Source organism: Rattus norvegicus, chromosome 15 (assembly GCF_036323735.1).
Source record: "Rattus norvegicus strain BN/NHsdMcwi chromosome 15, GRCr8, whole genome shotgun sequence".
Lineage (NCBI taxonomy): Eukaryota > Metazoa > Chordata > Mammalia > Rodentia > Muridae > Rattus > Rattus norvegicus.
Genome location: NC_086033.1, coordinates 60,639,563 through 60,658,895, shown reverse-complemented (window position 1 = coordinate 60,658,895; position 19,333 = coordinate 60,639,563). Strand labels below are relative to the sequence as shown.

General features: G+C 42.7%; 1 long non-coding RNA gene across 3 annotated transcripts; it reads right to left on the bottom strand.

The window, feature by feature from the left end:
• Positions 1–13,910: 13,910 nt before the first annotated feature.
• LOC108353040 (uncharacterized) lies at positions 13,911–17,638 on the bottom strand. Of its 3 annotated transcripts, none has more exons than XR_010058218.1 (4): positions 17,027–17,638; positions 16,582–16,627; positions 14,927–15,001; positions 13,911–14,321 (listed from the first exon to the last, which is right to left on the bottom strand). It is a non-coding gene; the product is annotated as an uncharacterized LOC108353040 (long non-coding RNA). The 3 variants fall into 3 exon arrangements; XR_001841526.3 differs by having other exon boundaries at positions 17,061–17,638; XR_005494373.2 differs by lacking the exon at positions 16,582–16,627 and having other exon boundaries at positions 16,682–17,630.
• Between the last annotated feature and the right edge of the window lie 1,695 nt (positions 17,639–19,333).

Sequence of the window (19,333 nt, the reverse complement as noted above, 5' to 3'; positions counted from 1 at the left end):
ATGTGCAGTCAGAGATTTTGTTCCTGGTTATTTATATAAAAACATAAAGACATACTATATGCTAAAGCTGAATTCTAAAACATACTGAGGACCTGTGAAGTGACACAATGGGGAACACACTTGCTGCCAATAATAACCTCCATTTGATCCCCAGAGCCCACACGGTGGAAGAACAGACTCCTACGAGGTGTCCTCTGACCTTTACACACACACACACACACACACACACACACACACACACACACACAAATAAATAAATGTAATTTAAAAAAAACACAAACCAGTACATCATGTCAGTTTACAGGAAGTTGTGATGCATACAGTAAGAGGAAATGTCATATGAGATAAAAGAAAATTGCTCTGATGTATGCAGAAAGTGAATTGGAAGCATGATTTCAACATCGCTGGAACCACACAGATTCATCTCAATATCAGGTACTGCTATAAATTATATAATACTTATAATATATCATCATCATCATCACAATTTTTTGAGATAGGGTCTCTGAATAACAGTCCTAGATGTGCTGAAACTCACTTTGTAGACCAGGCTAACTTCTAGCTCTCAGAGAACCACCTGTCTCTACTTCCAAAGTGCTGGGATTAAAGGTGTGCACCACTATGCCCAGCTGCTAAAAACTATTTTTATTATCTTGTATTTTTGTATTTTGTATATGGACAAACCTAGGATTGTGTGGGGGTGGGATATAGATATATATGCTGTCAAAATGGACAGCCTCAACTTTAAAAACCAGTTATGTTATGTGAATATGTTTTTGTTTTAATCCCAGGTGATTGTGATTTACCTAGTGCACTAGGAGCAGATAGTTTAATTCTGGGGAATCTGGAGAGGGTATAAATGGGAGAACCCCAAGAGGGCCTGTGTCAGCGGTGCCTGGTTCTTGTTCGTTTGGCTTGTCAAGAGGTCATGAGCAAAGAGACAAGAAGAAAAAATTGGTTATCCTGATGACCAAAGACTGGACTTGCTCCAACATCACCAATCAGCAGGAAGTACTCTAAAGAAGTCTATGACCCCTTTCCTCTCTAACCCTTGTTCTCTCATACCTAGTGTTGTGGGGGTTGGAATGGATTAGGGTGGAATAAATGTTGGAAGAGGAGTAGATATAAGAACCCAATAAAATAGCTAAATGAAAATATGACAAGATAGGAGTTTAAATCCAAGAGCCACACAGATAAGGAATTATCAAGCAGTTAATGAAAAATGAAAAGAAGAAGAAAAGAGAAATTCAAAGCTAATTTAAGGTTGTGATTCAAAGAAAACCAGATTCTGAAGGAGAGGAATGTCCCTTTGAGAAAAGCTGATTTGGAAGCAAAAACATTTAACATTAAAAAATGTGAGCAGACTAGAAACCGAGAAGGAAGGATCACTACAGGAGGTCGGTTTCCTCTAACCAGCTCCTGACTCTACTCATTGAGAAAATGGGACACAAACCGTCGGTGAGCACAGGAGCCCCAAGTTGGTTTTCCAAGGCCATTATTAGTTACTTCAGGGGTTTGGTGGTGGTGGTGGTTTGGTTGTTTGGTTGGTTTCATTTTCTCAAGACAGGATTTCTCTGTGCCCTGGCTGCCTGGACTCACTTTGTAGACCAGACTGGCCTCGAACCCACAGAGATCTGCCTGTCTCTGCCTTCTAAGAGCTGGGATCAAAGGCAAGGGCCACCACACCAGGCTCTCTATTTCAGGTTCTTACCAGACAGTAGTTCCTCCTTACTCATAGACTTAGAAGAGAATATGATAAGGCTCAGAACAGAAACTGAAGCATGTGTCTCTTTGCTCAGAGCTGACACTTCTGCTTTATCTTCATTTACTTTATTTCATTATGTGTTGAGTGCTTTGCCTAGATGCAGACTTGATGCCCCCAGAGGCCAGAAGAGGGCATCAGATCCCCCCTGGAGCTGGAATTTCAGACAGTTGTAATCTTCCATGGAGGTGCTGGAAATCACACCTGCATCTTCCAGCAAAGCAGCTACTGCTCTTAACTGTTGAGCCGTCTCCTCAGCCCTGTGTCCCACTTCTTAGGAGTATTTCACAAACTTGGTGGAATCCTGCATACAGCAGAAACACCACAACGACTTTTGTATTCTCCTCATGAAAGTTGATGACTGCTGGAGAAGAACCATGCTAAGTCATAACCCCTTAGCACATCCAAATGTCTGTTAGAGTGTTGTACACAAATCTTAGCATGTGTGTTAACATACACATATAAATATGAAATGAGAGATTTCAATTGTTTCTACTTAAAGCTAGGCCTGGTGGTGTATATCTTTAATTCTAGCACTCAGGAGGCAGAGGCTGGACCGCCCAGAGTTGAAAGCCAGCCTGGGGTGTATTTGTTATTTTTCCCATCAGTGTGACAGAATATTTGACATTAAAAAAAAATTAAAGAGGATTTATATTAGCTGATGATTTCAGAGGTAACCATCCATCCTGACAGGGACAGTGTGGTGGAACAGAACAGTTTATAGAGCCCAGAGACATACAGAGAGAGGTGGGACAAATTACAGGTTCCAAGAATACTCCTCCACAGACCAACTTCCTCCAACTTGGCCCCACATCCTAATTTTTACCACCTCACTATAATATCATAATTATGAATCCAACAAGCGACTGTCAAATGACTGATCCATTCGTTACTTCAGTGGTCTTGTGATCTAATTGTCTCTGGAAAACCATCCAAGTCACACACAGAAGCACATTTACAAATCCCCTAGGCATCTTTTCAGTCCAATCAAGTTGACAATGAGTATTAACTAATATTAATTAATTGTAAATATTTATATTATATTTATAAATAAACAAATATTTATAAATGATATTAAGTCACATTATCGCTGATGAGCAAGTGGCAGTCCCACAGCCATCATCCCGGGAGTCAGGAGGTATGGGCAGAGGGCAGCCTGGGCTACAGAGAGTGGCAAGCATAGGTCATAGACTCAAATAGCTACACGCATGCTTCTCCATTATATGAATCATTAGACGCACACTGAAGAGCTGTGTGCAAAAAAATCCTGACGTGAGATGCCAGGATGTTACGTTTATTTATTTATGGGGGAAAGGGTAAGATCCTATTTGTATCCTGCAGGTTTTCTAGTATCCCTGATCCCTGACCCAAAATGTATGAACTGTACTGCATTAGAAGTCACTAGGCCAGGAACTATTAACACAAACCTTCCCTTGAGTATAAGGTTTTGCCTGGGGCAAAGAGAATGACTCTCTTTATTTGCCTGAGTACAATTATGGTCCTCTCCCAGTTGCTTATCATGATTTCTAGATAAATAATTGTAGTCGTTGTTACTCTCTTTTTGGACCTTGTTCATATGAAAACTCTCTAATTGTATCAAAGGTTCTCTAGAAGTCTCTCTATTGTAGTTTCCTGAGTGAGCCACTCAGCTGTTATCAGCCTTGTTCCCCTATAAGTTCCTGCTTTCTGCAGCACATCACATAGACCTTGCTGCTGGAATTTTCTGAATAACCATGAGACTGTAGTTCAGCTGCATGCAAACAGATGACCCTGATAGGCCACCTTGGCACCCTTGACCTGTAAGTCAAGAGAAAGTGGCTATGGCACCCACTGCCAATCCAATCCCTTGGAATACTCCCTGCACTTACTTGCTCTTGGAGATGGTCAGGGCATTAAATCCGAGAGAACTAACTGCCTTTGCACTCCCCTTAAGGCCTAGGAAATTGTTCTGCTCTTTTCTATCTCTCACCCTCACCCTGCCTCTGTTGGATGCTGTGCTTGCTAGTCAAGACACTGGCTGGATCCTTCAGAATGTGGAATGGTTGTTCCTTTGTGTCCATAGTTGCTCTGTCCCAGGCTGGCCTTGAACTCAGAGATATGCTTGTCTGTGACTCCTAGGATTAAAGGTGTGTACCACCTGCCTGGGCCTAAGCTTTTCACAGCCACTATGCCTAGTTTCTAAGTCTAGTAAGAGAAAACACCTTTCTTAACATCATGTTACCACAGACAGTTGCTTCTCTGACTGTTTGACATTGTATCATGTGAATTTATTTCTTTATTCAACTTAGAGTTGTCTATTATTTTTAAAGTATATTCACTAGCTGATATATGAGGATATAAAAATTGGTAGCATCTTGGCTTTTTAGCTAAGATCAATGAGAAACACAAACAGTATACATAATAATGGGGTGCCATGGGATGTTTTGATATTTGTAGAGGTGCCTGTATTAGAGTTCTCCAGAGTCACAGAGCTTATGGAATGTCTCTATATATTAAGGGAATTTATTGGAATGATTTAGAGTCTGCAGTCCAACTAACCCAACAATAGGCAGCTGTGAATGGGAAGTCCAAGAGTCCATTAGTTGCTCAGTCCCACGAGGCTGGGTTTTCAGCTGATATAAGCTAGAATCCTGAAGAGGTAGGCTCCAATAGTTGTGCTGGCAAGCAAGTGCAAGCAGGCAGAGAAGAAGGAAGCCTTTCTTCTTCCACTTTCCTTATGTAGGTCTTCAGCAAAAGGTGTGGCCCAGATGTGGCCCAGCAAAAGGTGTGCACTCCTGGATCTAAGTTGTTCTTTACTTGGAACTTGCTCTGTCCCAGGCTGGCCTTGAACTCAGAGATATGTTAGCCTCTTACTCCTAGGATTAAACATGTGTAGCCCATTATGCCTCCAGATCCAGATCAAAAGCCTATGTTTTCCAGCCTCAAGATCTGGATCACAGATGTGCCCTCCATTCCTGGATTGTATCTCATTCCAGTTGTCCGAGTTGACCACTAAGAAGAGTCATCACAGTGTCTATTTGTGAAGGGAGGAGGAATAAGTCAGTCCATACCTGATGAGTTGAATCAAGGTGTCCCTGCATTGCAAAGCAAGCAGCAGAGTGCTGGGTTTGACAGTACTGATGGGACAGGCAGGACAATGGAAGGGAAGGCATGAATGTGCTCTCCATGTTCACATTGAATGTGTCACATGAGTGGGAGAAAAGGTGTGAAAGGAGAGGGTCTGTACTCCGCTGAAATGGACTGGTGCATATCTCTATGAGTGGCAGCCTCCGGAAAGCCACTGCGAGTAAGAACAAATCTCCAGGATTTTCAACTGACAAATTTATGAATAAATTGAACCTGACAAGATGACACCCTCAGGAGACAGTAGTGTGAAAAGAGACAGTGGAAGGACTTAAAGGGTGACTTTGGTGCTGTCTTGGCAACTGAGACAAGCCACGAGGAACTCAGAGTATGTGGCAGAGCTAATGCAGGCATCCGTCATCTTATTTTGCTCAGTGTGACTGTCTCCAGATGTGATGGCTTTGCAGGTACCACTATTATCGGAGAAAACCATGTGACCATTCAGACTGAAATGTTTTATAGTCTCCAAGCTGCTAAGCAGACAGACATCAGCTGATGCTCATGTAGCTGGAACTCAAAGACATACCAAGTCAGGTAAGTGTGCCTGAGGAAGGATGAAAGGTGAGTGTGGGCCCACTGACCACTCCCACAGAAGAAGATGGTTTCAGAAGTGTCAGCCACTACTTCATGCTTGTGGAGGAGAAATGTTATCAATAAAATCTGGACAAATCGTCTTGGGTGTCTCTGCATGCCCCCTTTACACTGTGTCAAACTTACACAGGCATCTCCAAGAAGAAGGTTGTGGGCCTTCAAGTGAAAATGGCTGAGGGGAAGAACATATGGATTGTGGTCTCTACCCTGGATAATCTTTAAGGATCACAGGTGGAGCAAAACCATCTTAGGGTTTCCATTGCAGTGAAGAGACACCATAACCAGGCAACTCTTATTAAGGACAACATTTAATTGGGGCTGGTTTATGCTTTCAAAGATTCAGTCCATTATCATTGCAGGAGGAAGCATGGCAGTATGCAGGCAGACAAGGTGCTGGAGGAGCCAAGAGTTCTATATCTTCATCAAAAGGAAGCCAGGAGAGTCTCAAAACCAACCCCCAGAGTGACACACTTCCACCAACAAGGCCACACCTATTCCATGAAGGCCACAGCTCCTAAAAGTGCCATTCCCTGGACCAAGCATATTCAAACCACTTCAAAAACCCAGTATTTTTCTCCTATGCAGCCATCAATGGGTCTGTATAGATGCTCCTGAAATGAAGAGGAACCTACCTTTTGAGTTGGGTTGAAGGAAGAGTCCAGAATCTAGGTGATTTCTTAAATACCCTTCCTGAGCAGAACTCAATACCCTGTGTGCCAGCCACTCCACAAAGGAGAAAGAGTACACCAGTGACAAGGTTGGCTATGCTCCGAGGACATCCGCAAGGGTCATTACTGCTATGTGTCCTAAATACCTATCCATGTGGCCAAAGCCATATGGATGAAGCTTATTCATAAGGCATCAGGAGAGCTCTATATTGAAAATGCTGTGAATTTTTCAAGTGGCAGGACAAAGAGGTTCTCCAAGATGGCGTGACCAAGATCTGAGCTGCTGGCAAAACTTAGGAACTTTGCAGCCAACAGACTGACTCTGTAGTCCTAAGCTTCACGGTGATTTCCAACATGGTGACCAACAATGTCATTATTCACTATGTGCCAATAGGACCTTGTCCCTGCATTGACTTGACTGCTAAGTATAAGACCTTAAATTTTGTGACCGCTTTAGTCTCTGAGGGGGAATGCTTCAAACATGTCCTCAAAGGTCCCATCATCATGAGTAGGGCTGTTATATTTTTCAACTAGAACCAAAGGTCATATCCTAGACTCTGCTCATTTAGTTCTGTAGGATTCCATCCTAGATCACCTGCACGGAACAGGGCATGACTCACATTTGTTAACACTCATAAGGGTCCTTGCAGTGTTTGTTGCAAAGCATCCTCCAGTGAGCCCTGGGAAGCTGGCATATGATGAAGATGGGTTTGAGGATCCTCACTGAGAAGTTATCCTGATGGTCCCTCCGCAAACCAAGTGTAATTTAAATAACCATGGGAACTGATCTTTAAGCCTCTAATTTTGGCTGTAGTGCAGAACAAAGAGATAGATCTGGGTTCTCTTATAGACGAAAGGGCTTGACAGTCTCAACAACCATCACCAGGCCTGCAGCAGTGTGATGGAAAAGGAAGTGCAGAAACCGGGCACCAGGGAGCTCTGCAGCTGCCATCAGGGAGACACGCCCAATCTCCATACCACATCCGCACCCTCATGTACTTTATTTTAGTCAAAATGTCCTGGGGAAGGAAGGCCCTTAACATGTTTTTCTTTTTCCTCCCCAGTTTCTTTTTTGACTTTAAAACACTAAGAAGTGAAAATCTCATCCTCTTTGGTATTTTCTTGCAAAGTTTTGACAGAATATGTCTTACATAGACAGATTACACAGACATCCATCGTCCTGGCTGTTCTGGAGCTCACTCTGTAGACCAGGCTAGCCTCGAGCTCAGAGATTTGCCCGTCTCTGCCTCTGCCTCTTGAATGCTAGAATTACAGGTGTACACCACCGCCACCCAGCCTTTTGTGAATTTTGAGTTGATAGGGATAAGCCAAGACTAAAATTGCTGAATAATAAGGGTCCTCATAAAGCTGAAAACTTGACAAGGGAGTGACATCCAAGTCCTGTGGCCAGCACTCCATGACAGTCACATTCCAAGTGCTAGTCCATCCATGAAGGGGTTACCTCAATGCTCCCAAGACCCCATTATGATCAGTAAATTAAAATGTAAAAACTCTGAAGAATGTTTCTTGTTGGAAAGGCATGAGAGGGCCACGCACTGATCATGTGTTTATCTCAGAAAAGTGAATGGTAGGGTGAAAGAAAAGGGTAATTCCCCTTAGTATTATTTTATTAAATCACAAGGCTGACAGGTGCAAGTCCAAATGACCATGTGCGATTTTTGTTATTCAAAAGAGAAAAGAAAAGAACAGTGGAAGAAAAGGGAGAATGCCTTGAACCATTATGACCACGATCTTAGTCCCAGCAAACCAAGTCTACAGCTCCATAAACAGGTCTGGGGGTAGGGGCAGGGGGTGGGGAGGTGGAAGACAAGTATTTGTTTGTCCTCTTTGTTCTGAAGTTACCATTTCAGAACTGGATAACAACCCTTAAGCCAGTGTCTCTGCTCCTCTACTCTCCCCCATCTCTTTTACTTCATAAAGAACAGGTTTACTGCTGCAGAGGTGCCTCTGTGGTTAAGACTACTAGCTGCTCTTGTAAAGGACCCAGATTTGGTTCCCAGCACCTATAGGCAGCTCACAACTACCCATAATTCCAGGTTCAGGAGCTCTAATGTCCTCTTCTGACTGCCAACGGTACCAGGCACGCACATGGAGCGTAGGCACACACTCATGCACATAAAATAAAGTATTTTGAAAAGGAGCAATTTAGCTCACAGTGGGCCCCTGCCGTGCACTGCTGTAGTGTGTGTGTGTGTGTGTGTGTGTGTGTACTCTATAGGGTCCAAGGGGCATTGCATCATTACTTCTGCACTCAGGATTAGGTCTCCTAGCAGCTGGCATCACAGTGTACACGGAAGTGTAGAAGGTCATCCCATGGCCAGACGAGAAGCCAGATGGAGATTAGAAGCCTCTTCAGAGATAAGTTAAACTAAACGTTGTCCTTCTGAAAGCGTGCCTTCTTCCAACTAAGTGTGTGCATGCATACGCAAACCCACACGCCCATCTATATCTCTGTATTGGAGACCAAGCTCCCTTACACTATCCATCAGCCATCGCATTCCACCCTCCTGGGTTTGTGTTCTCCTCAAAGTCTTTCCACAAGCATCTCCCACTAACCTTCAAAGGCACAGGACATAGCATTTGAATTTGTAAGTAAAGCAAAACCAACGTCTAAATGTCCATCTGCATGTAAGGAACTCAACCGTGCCCAGCATCTATTAAACTTTTCCTTGAGAGAAAATTGAATTAACAAAAGATTAATATGGGGCTGGAGAGATGGCTCAGCGGTTAAGAGCACTGACTGCTCTTCCAGAGATCCTGAGTTCAATTCCCAGCAACCACATGGTGGCTCACAACCATCTGTAAAGAGATCCGATGCCCTCTTCTGGTGTGTCTAAGACAGCTACAGTATACCCATGTAAATAAAATAAATACTTTTAAAATAATAATAATAATTATTGTTATTATTATTATTAATGAAAATTTTGAGACTCCTGAGGGAGGAGTGGGGTCCTGTAGGAGGCTCCTGAACATGAGGGAGGTAGAGATACAAACTACTGTCAAAGTCTTGCCCATGAGAACAGTCTGAGCCTCCCTGAGTCCATACTTTTAAAAGCACTAGGTTCTCTTGTGGAGGACCCAGGTTTGAGTCCCATATGGTGACAATGTATCGCTCCAGTTTAAGGAGCTCCAATGCTCTCTTCTGACCACTAAGGGCACTAGGAACACAATGGTGCATATAGACACATGTAGGTATACACTCCTGCACATGAAGTGCACACATACCTAACACACAATACAGCAGTGGACAGCAGACCTCTTAGAAAATGCCTAACAGCACAAATTCTATTCCCTCAACATAAGATGACCAAAAAAAAAAATGTTACAATCAGACGGACAAGGCTCACTGTTGTTATTGTTAATTATGTGTGCAAGAGAGAGAGGTGAGAGGAAAACATTGTGGAACTGATTCTCTCCTTCTACCTTACAGAGATCACCAAGACAGCACAGCAAGCATTTTTACCTGCCAAGCTATCTCAGCAGTTGGGCAAGAACTTAATAAAAGTAAAATGCCTTTGTGATAAAGATGAGCACAAGCTAGGAGGATTATCCTATGCACTGCTGGGGTTGGCTGCAGAAGGTCGTGAGTTATTCTTGGATGTGCTATAGCAACCCATGTCACTGACCTAGAAGTATTTTATACTCCTTTATGAGCCTAGCAGGAGGAAATGGAGATGTTCTAAACCATTTGGGATGAAAATGTTTTCCACAACATTATTTACAATACTAAACATTGAAAATTATTCTATTGGAATAACTAACTGAAGTAAATTTATAATTCTTCACCCATAACATTTTAATAATATTATGATCAAAATATACAAAAATAAAATTGCACTCACAACACAATTCTAAAATGTTCACTATATAAGGATATGAAACAGAAAACAAAATCATCTGAGTGACCAGTTCAAGATAACCATATATTTCTGTTAAAACTTTTATGTTTCAAAATGTTTCTATTATAGAATTGGAAAGATGGTTCTGTGTTAGGAATCTTTGCTGTTCTTGCAGTGGATCCCAGTATGTTTCATAGCAGCTATGGGCAGGTAGCACACAGCTCTCTGTAACCCCAGCTCCAGCAAGCCTGACACCTCCTGCTGGCCTCCATGTGGGAACACACACACCATACATACACATACATAAAAAAATTATTTTTTTCTAGTATAAGCATGCACTTATTAGATCCTTGGAGAAATAAGAAAATGAGAGGGGGCAGAATGTTAGTTCTATTTCCACACAGAGAGAATTGTTGACACATTTAAACCCATGAATTTAGGACAAGCTATTATCTGAACAATGCCAGATAACTGAACTGTCTGTTTCTGAATGCATACGTTTTGCTGACGTCCTAAAAGATGTATCTAGTTTGCTACTGGGGAAAATTAAAAATGCTCCCAAAGAAAAAATATCCTCTTTCCTGCCAGGTATGACGGCTCATGCCTTTAACCCCAGCACCTGGGAGGCAGAGACAAGTGGATCTGGTGAGTTGAAGCTAGCCTGGTCTACATAGCAAGTCCAGGCAACCAGGAGTACATAGTGAGATTCTCTCTTAAGAAAGAAGGAAAGAAACAACGAACGAAGAAACTGACTCAGTTCCTCAAAAGAATGAAAGAAGATGGACTGTAACTACCGCCATGGATGGACGTGAGCTCATCCTGTTCAGCCAATCTGTTTATTACTTGAGTCTAGAGCTCTGGGGAAAGTGTGGACTGAGAAGCAAACACTAATGTCATTAGTGTGACGGTCAACACCAGGGACACCACCTCCACCTAAATCAGGGATTCTTAACAATGGAGAGGGTTTGACCCTCAGGCATGTTTGGTAAAGTCTGCAGGCATCTCTGATGTCCCTGACCTGAGGGGGGGTGCCCTTTCTGGCATCTACTAAGGTGGAGTCAGAGACAGGGGTCAAACAAACGACCTTCAGTGAACAAGGCAAGCCTTGACCACACAGAAAACAATCAACAGGCCCACCAGTTCAGTAGTCTTTTCGCTGAATAACACCAAGAAGAGTAGCTAATTCAAAGAAGAAACTGAACCCATCCATTCTCCTTCAAAACTTACTTTTCTTTTACCTCCCAGGCCCCTTTTCCTGACAATAGTGACCCACTTTATCCTGGGCGTGCTGTCTCATATGTGAAATCCCAGCACTCGGGAGCTGGGGACCAAAGGACTGCTGTGGATCCAAGGCTACCCTGGCAACATAGTATCAGGCCAGCCAAATGCATTAAAAAGTGAGACTTTTAACAAAAATAAAAACCAACAAAAAGCCCAAACCATCCACTTTCATCTTTCAGGCAAATTAAAATCTTTGGCCTTCCTTCAGGGTTCACACTTCTCACATACAGGCAAACTCCATCAATTGGAACTCTTTCACATCCACATAATCCGTTCATTCCCCTGGTGACACCTCAGGGGAGTCGGGGCTTCGGGGATCTCCTGACGACTTTAATTTTTAAAATTTCTCTGCTGTCTTCCTCAGTGGGAACTTTCTAAAATGTGAATCTCCTATTATTTATTACAAGACATCACTCACTTTTTCCATTTTACCTTTAAGATCGGCAGGGCGGTAGTGATGCATGCCTTTAATCCCAGCACTCGGGAGGCAGAGGCAGGCAGATCTCTTTGAGTTCGAGGACAGCCTAGTCTACAGAACGAGTTCTAGAACAGCCAGGGCTACAGGGTGAAACCATGACTGGAAAAACAAGAACGAACAAACAAAAAAGATTAACCCAAAATTCCTTACCCATCAGATGGGCCTATTCTAGCCTTCTCCTTTCTTATTCTAGTGTATCTAGTGTCTTCCATCGATAGCCTGCCTCTCTTGGTAGACTCTGGACTCCCTAGGGTGAGATCATCGTCTAGAACCTCTGGACCTTTTTCAGCATGAACAGTCCCAATTTGTTTATTGAACTAATAAAGGGGACCCCTCTAAAGGTGTACAGGTCTGAGACTAGAATATCATCTAATAGAGTACATGTTTAGAAACGTAAAATTGGGACGGGGGTGGGGGAGGTACTTCTTTGCAAAGCCCAAAGTACAGGAAACAGTTTAAAGGAAAACACGGCCACCTAAAACTATAACAAGAAATCAGTGTGTGGTGGCAAACATTATGTTTTAAATTTAAATCGCTGTGCTTAAGAGATCTATAAGACAAAAATGCCTCTACCTGGAAGCCCCAATGACCAAGGACAGATAACTGCCTGGGATACTGGGGACTGCTCTTTTAATTGCCTGGCCTTATACAGTTTTAATGAAACTCCTGTTCACGTAAGATAACACTGTGTGTGCTTTTGCTTCTGTAAACTAGCTTGCTTGCTCTCGACGGCACTCACTGGGATGTGTGCTTGGTAACATGTAGGCAGGAAGTACGTCAGTATGTGTGCTTGCTCACGATTGCAGGAAGGCGTGAAGAACTTAGCCTCGTGAGTTTCGCCTTCATAAGCCCCTGACTAATGTAATTTTCCATTATACCTTAGGGATCATGAGTCTGGGGTATACGGCATCAGCATCTGAATAAAGCCTCTTCTTTGTTTCAAAATGTATTCTTGGGGAGACTGGAGAATCTCCGAACAACACCAGACCCATAAAGAGTGGACATGGGAACTAAAAACAGGAAAGCATTACGTAACATGGCGGTTTAAGTTTTCCCCACACTCCCTTGAAGGCTCTGTGGGTCTGTAGTGAGGACTAGGAACTTGCCAGCAGAACCAAGAATGAGAAGACAAAGCTGGGCACAGAGCAGGAGGATGAGAACAGTGCAGTCTGCTAATTCCCTTCGTGCCTACCCTTCAGCATGTCTGACGAGCTCCAAAAATAATGAATTATTTATATAGCCAACACTAACCTAAAACCACATAGCAAGAGGAATTTAAGAACCAGAACCTGACAGGGGAGCTGCGGTTAGAAAGAGAAGCACAGTCTAGCAAATTCCGGTTGTTTAAAGCTTTGAGAAGGTTGGGTTGGGTGTAGTGGCACAGACTTCCATCCTAGCACTGTAAAGACAGAGGCTAGTGGGAGAACTCTGCGAGTTCCAGTCCAGCACGGGCTATGTAGTGAGTTCCAACCAGCCGGGGCTACACAGTGATACACGACTGAAGCCAAACTCCAAGAAAAGCCAGGCATGGTGGGCCTCTATTTGCTTTCCCCACGTCCATGTGTTACACTCCGTCTTCTAGGTCTGCTTTCCTATCTAGTAATATTGCCCTTCAGCCCGGAAAACTTGGCTGCATCCGTGCAGCACAAATCTGCTGGTTACCCTCTCTCAATCCATCTACAACTGGGATAAACGGATATCTTCTTCCTTTCTGAAGGACATTTTCAGTGGAACACAGAGCTCTGCACTAATCCTTTGCATTCGACCATCCACACCGTCACCTACAGCCCAAAGCTGATCGCAAGTCAACTCCACTCCTTCATGGTGTGTGTGTAAGGGGTTGGGGATGGAAACAGATACAGAAATGACAGTGAAGTATCTTTACATTTTAGCTGCACCTAAGTTTTTTCTTTTCTTTTTTTTTTTTTTTTTGGTTCTTTTTTTCGGAGCTGGGGACCGAACCCAGGGCCTTGCGCTTCCTAGGTAAGCGCTCTACCACTGAGCTAAATCCCCAGCCCCAGTTTTTTCTTAACTTCCGACTGTTAGAAGTCTGGTCATAATATAGATACAATTCTCTTGGTAGAATATGTTGAGATTTGTAGTCTACAGACATTTTTTTTTTAAAATCAAATACAGGAAATCTGGGGTTTAGAAACCAAAGATATATATTTGGCTTATATATGTACATATATATATGAGAATTATCTATGCATATATTACATGAATATATTCATCTCATAGTCATTATTCTTACATCAGGCCAACTTCCAATCCCAGGGAAGCCATTCACGTTTTTTTCTAAGCCAGCCTCCCAGTTGGGTCATCTGACTGCCAGATGTCTCTGTATATTAAACAGCACTGCATTTCTGATTGGTGAGCTCAGTTGAATGACAGCTGTCTTGCAGCTACAGCGAGACCTCCATGAGTCTAGCTGGGTGTGTTTTGCCATCTGTCGTTCCCAGCACCTATCAAGGTGACTTCTTCAGAGTAGAAACTCAGTAAATAAACTCAGTTCATCGAATTGGTCTACCGGCAAAGGGCTCCAACTCCTGTTACACCTGAGGTGGAGGAAAGAAGACCACAAGTTCTAGGACTGCCCGGGCTGCAGAGTAAATGTTTGTTGGCTGGATTTCTAAACAACAGAAATAGTAGTTTAAAGCTCTTAGGACAAACCCTGATTTGTAGTAAGCTATCAGCGAAGCTAAGCTGTTATTTGAAATTAACATTCCCAAAGGCATTCACTGTAAAAAATTTAATGCAATTCAACTATTACTCCTCAAATGCCTGGGAAATTCTGATATGAGCTATTCTTATGAAGATTTAGGTAACGAACATTAAAAATAAAAAAGCACTGCACAAGGGTTCATGATCAATATCAACTTCTAGATGGAATAAATGGGGATATTAGAACAATGAAGAGTGGAAATTCTTCAGTTTATGTGTTTTTTATCTAGGATTTTTTAAATAAGAAAGTCAAAATTATAGATTTGTTTTTAATTTTTTGTTTTGGGGCTTCTTTGTTTTGTTTTGTTTTGTTTTTTTGAGATAAGATAGCCCAGGCTAGCCTGGAACTCAGTGATTCTCCTGCTTCAGCTCCCTGAAAGCTAGCATTACAGATAAGAGAAACCATGTTTGGTCATCACAACATCTTTAAGGTACCAACCATATTGCTTCTTGAAAGTCATCCTCCAGCTTCAGGAAAATAGTGATGTTTCTGTCAAGGTCCCTTCTCAGTGAACTGTGAGGGAAGAGAGAGAAAGCAAGCCCTGGTGTTCCTGCACCACACAGGCCAGGAGAACATGCTGGGTCTCAGTTGCATGGGAACAGCCCTTCAATTCCATTTGCCTCATTTTCATGGTGAGTCAACAACCTTGGGAATTGTGAGCTCACCTTAGCACTTCAGGAATGAGGTCAGTATGTTAGAAAGTGTGTCAGATTAAGGGGACCCTGGATGGGCAAAAGGCACAGGTAGATATTGAATGGCAATTAAAATATCCAGGTCACCCCTTCAGCAGTGGGAGGCTTTAGTCCTTCTTGATGACCCATTTTTGAATATTTTTTTGGGAAACAAGACTACCCTAGAGAACTTGTTTTAAAGGGAATTAGTTAATGCAAGGTCCTGGGGTGCATCCCCTTCATCCCATTTGAAAGGCTCACTAATGCTTATGTGGAGAATGGCATTGCTGCCTTCTGTCCATCTGTCACTGGACAGGCCCAGGGGAAGACTGAGAATGGCATAATGGGTGTCCATGTAGTCCACGATGAACTCATTCAGAAAATTACCCCACACTGTAGGCTACATGGACTTAGAAGTATAATTCCAAGTTTTAAATATGTCCACGAAACATGAACAAATGGTTCTACCAATCTCTAAAACGATGATACTGGTTGAAGATAATACTAATAACCTCAGCCAAGGGCATATAAACTTGCTGAATGGATGTTCTGGAAATTTCTGCCATTGACCATCTGTCTTAGAAAGAAAACTTGTTACTCTTTGTTGTCTTTGTATTCTCACACCCGATTTTCAACCAACTGCCAAGCAGTGCTGATCTAGTCGGGCCTGAATTCAAGGCAGATAGTTGAGTGAGACACTGATCAACTGCTTTTTAAAGAGGAAATTGTCTTATGGAGGGAGCATTTTGGAAATGGAAGCTTTGGTAGTGTTCCCATCCGTCAATGGTTTTGTTGTCTAATAATGTAAAAACACACCTCACGGACACTACTGTAGTCTGCACACCTAAAACTCTGGGGGAAGGATTTCAAAGCCAATTGTCACATCATTCCAAGGAAAGAGTATGAGTACCGCTTGAGTTCATTTGTTAAAAGTTTAAAATACAACGTTTAGACAGGTGTCAGTGTGCACGCTGAATATCCCAGCACTTAGAAGGTGGAGGCAGGAGGATTTCCAAGAGCTTGAGGGCAGCCTGGGATGCATAGTAAGTTCAAGGGTAGCCTAAGATATATTACAAAAATCTTGCCTTTAAAAAAAAGCCATGTCAAATAATAGTTAATTAATATTACCTACCAACTGATTTGTGAGAAAAACCAATTGGCATCAGGGGCGGCAGAAGTTGACCATTGAGTTTTAGTAAAACTTAGAGGTATGTGTCATTATTTGTTAAGTGCCAACCATGTAATTGAGCATTTCACCATCGAAGGCAAACACAATAAACCACATTAGGAATGGCATTTAGGCCAATGGACCCACAAAACAGCAAACCAAAATATTGCTAAGTAATGCAACATCCCATTTCTTTGACTAATAAAACGAAAGAAAGCACGCCGCTTCAGTATCTCACTGGAGCCGCTCCTTACGTTCACCTTCCACGCCCTTCTTCACGCTCCACCAGTCACTTCACTCCTATAAATAGAAACACTATTTACGCTTTTCGGAAAGAGAAAGGAGAAATCCTACTTCCTGGTCATTTGTAAAGCCACGTGAAGGGTTTATGAACACTTCTGTAGAAATGGCATTGTTTCTTCTTATATCCGTTTCTTGTTCTACCCGGGTTCCTAGTTCTGTATTCCTGCCTCTTTGAGCTTCCTTCTACCTCAGCCCGGTTCTTCAGTGGGTCCCTCAGGTGCAAATGTCCAGAACAGAGCTACGGCTCCATCTTTCCTGCCCCTTTCTCTTCCTTGGTTTCGCCCCCTACCCTCTGACTTCGCTTCTTCCAGCCTCTCTCACCTTACACCTCACCTTTAAGTACCCACTGAGGAGGAATCTCCCACTTCCCCTGACGTGGCTTTTGTCTCTCCTGACCTGTCTCCTTGCTCGGTAAGCTCTGGGTAGCTACCTAGGTCTAGAGCTTTCTGTCTCGCATGTAATTCCCAATCCTAACTGTAGGGAGCTGCGAGGTCCCGCGCCCCAGGGATGGTGCCGGTTTCCGCCTTCTGCTCCTTGTGAAAAACAAGTCCTTATTTGGCTGGTCCTGCTTGGCCTGGTCGCTTCCGTATAGATGCAGCCTATCCGCTATCCCTACGTGGCTTGCTAGGATTGGCCAGCGCTAGCTATTTAAGTGTGGTGTGGGGGTTCCTGAGGTCAGAAGATTGTATCAAGGTTCCTGAGTAAAACTGCTTGAAGAAGATCTTCTCTGGTCGGGTCTTCCTTGCTGGTCGAGGTTGGGCGCGACACCTAACTCTTCTACATTTCTCCCTATCTCCCGACTTCCTCTAACTCTTCTACATTTCTCCCTATCTCCCGACTTCCTCCTCATCAAAAGAAAGAACAGAAGTATGTTTTTTTGGTTTGGAATGTTTACTAAATACTTACCGTACAGAAGCAGGACAGAGAACACTTTCTTCTCTCTCTCTCTTTTTTTTTTTTCTTTTCTTTTTTTCGGAGCTGGGGATCGAACCCAGGGCCTTGCGTTTGCTAGGCAAGCACTCTACCACTAAGACAAATCCCCAACCCCACTTTCTTCTCTTTTTAAAGTCTGTAATAAATAACATATTTATGTAGCCCCGACTGATTGTGTTGGTTCAGCCTTTGGCCAGCAGGTCAGGGTGGGTAGCAAGGTGGTTGGTTAGAGGTGAACATCATCTACTCCAGAATTAGTAAGTTAGTGTTTTCCCTGTGGCCAGACATAGTTAATGTGTGGCTGCCTCTGACTCCTAGAGAATACTTTTGTTGTTTGTTTGTTTGTTTGTTTGTTTGTTGGCAAATACGAATATTACCAGGGACCTTCAGTTAATTTTGATGCTTTAGTCAAAAGTGTTCATTTTTATTTTTGTTTCGAGACATGTTTTCGTCATGTATCGCTGGCCAGTCTGGAACTTGCTTGTAAAACGGGTTGGCCTTGACCTGTGGGAATTCCCCTGCTTCGTCCTCCAAAGAATTGGAATTGCATGTAACACCGCAAACAGCTCAGTAGTGTTGTCAGAGTATTGCAATTGCATGTAAGTAACAGCACGAACAGCTCAGCTATTTTAAGGACAAGATTTGACTGGGAGAAAATGGTTTGTCTATTGAGAGAGGTTTCCCCAACGCAAAAGACAATCGTAACTTATGCTACATGAGGAATCACTTCCAATTGGGTTTGTCTCGCTGCACACTTTATAGATATATGCGTCTATATGCACATTACATATATAATTTAGTGTTTAAACAATCTCTCTGAAGTTTTTCCTCACAAAATTGCACTACAAAGATTTTTTTAAAATAAACCAAATTATAATAGTAACACACATTTGCCACGGAGCTCGCATGACTAAGACAATCAGGCGTCATGAACTGCTGTTGCTTACACTGCAACTGAGTAAGGCAAGAAGTTCCCGACTAACGTGCACCTGATTTAACCCTAGCTCCTTGTAAATGGTCTTGTGGGGTGTTGCTAAAATTCCTGCTCTTGGGGAGACTTGCTCTCGCTCTTGCTCTCTCTGACCTCCTCTGTTCACTGCTTCTGAAGGATGAAGTCTTTCTTGCCTTCTCTACCTCTCAGCTGTCTCAGCTGTCTAACCATGAGCTCTTCTTCCCCTTCAGAATTAGATTCGTCTCCTGCCTTCTCCAATCTCTAGTCCTGCTGTCTGACTGCAAATGGCTTGGCCTCAGTACAGTTCAATGGACACAAAATGGCACACTAGATTTCCAAGTTCTTGCAGACTGTTACAACCTCTGCCGCCATACAAGCAAACGATCCCCAAAGCCTCTTACAGCTGAGCTTTCTCTCTCGAAACTTTCTCATCTCTCACCACCCCCCTTCTCTCTGCTCTTAAAAAAAACCTCTTAAGACCATTGTTTAAACTCTATGTCAGGATCTGTAAATTTATTGAGTGTGGTTAAAACTGTAAAATCTATAACTTAAAGTGAGTTTAAAACTCGTAACAAGAAGCTGATAGTTTTAAAATCTATACACAGGTAATCTTGATTTGCTACAGCATGCTTCTATGTAATTGAATTCGACTCTGGTTTAAAAAATAGATTTGCTACAACACTGTATATGTATATATAATGTATGTGTATATGTATACTGTATATGTATACTGTGTATATGGCATACTTCAATTGTTTATAAATATAGCACTTCTAACAACACACATTTGATGAATAAGGCACTTTTGATTAAGGTTT